Below are 1,128 nucleotides of genomic sequence, written 5' to 3'. Positions count from 1 at the left end.
CCTCTCTGAGAGCAGCTTGGAAGAGAGGGGCGGGGTCAGCATAGCTCATTAACATTTAAAGGAAAATGCTACAAAATCGGCTTGATCTGAAAAGAGCTGTTTTTGACAGAGTAAAAGGTGTTTTTTAAACTACAATTGAGAAATTTTAACCAAACTATGTTACAGACTTTTCATTAAGACCCTAAAGAATCATATCAACTTGTGGAAAATGGGCATCCTATGACCCCTTTAAACAGGCTTCAAAAACCTTTTAACCTCAGATGTGTTGATACCCACCTATTTCGCTGTAGATAATTACTTTTTTTAACTGCTCCATCAGACACTTTTCAAGTAACCACTGAACCACATACACAGGGTTGTGGGATATCATAAATGGGGAATGATATGTCCAATGTGTCGACCAAATGGAGGCATTTCAGTAGTAGGGGGCGCACCGAATAGTGAACTAGTTTTGCTGCTAGTCGACGCGTTGGATGCAAACCAACAGTACACATTTTGCATGTCTTAATCTGACTTATCTATTTCAGGTGTTGGTGACTCTATTATAAGCTGAAAAGTTCAATCAGGTGTGTTTGAGTAGGAAGAGTTCAAAAATGTCTATTGTACTTTCAGGAACAGGGTTGGGGGAACACCGGGGTAAAAAGCACAATGGCCATCTGAGATGGGTGATGGGTTGTTCAATCCAGCTCATGGAGAGGCACCTTCCTGCAGAGTCTGACAGAAACTTAAGGCTGGAATGCAACTATATTATTTTTTCCTAGAATTTGTTGCCCCAATATACAGTGGTGGGGGGAGTGGATGCTAGTTGCCAACAGTCAGAACCAGTCTGCAGATTTTGTAGACTGGTTGAGTGTGGCTGGAATTTCAAAGAAAATGTTTTTTTCTTTATGGGCACAAATTTTTATGATTCTAGGGGCACAGATGTATTTTTTAGCTTCAGAATATGATTCCATCCAGTTGGAAGGTATCAGACTTGTTTAATAGTTTGAGCAAATTTTTGAATAAATATTGTTTTCATTTGTCATGCGTATGCTATCAATAAAGCATGTTTCTATGAAAGTCTGGTAGTGTGATCCTCAGTTGTTAAAGGGATAGTTCACCCAAAAATGAAAATTAGCCCATTATTTA

The sequence above is a fragment of the Sinocyclocheilus anshuiensis genome, unplaced genomic scaffold (genome assembly GCF_001515605.1).
Source record: "Sinocyclocheilus anshuiensis isolate Anshui unplaced genomic scaffold, SAMN03320099.WGS_v1.1 scaffold807, whole genome shotgun sequence".
In the NCBI taxonomy this organism is placed as follows: Eukaryota; Metazoa; Chordata; class Actinopteri; order Cypriniformes; family Cyprinidae; genus Sinocyclocheilus; species Sinocyclocheilus anshuiensis.
The sequence above is the reverse complement of the archived record's forward strand: the minus strand, read 5'-3'. Positions refer to the sequence as shown.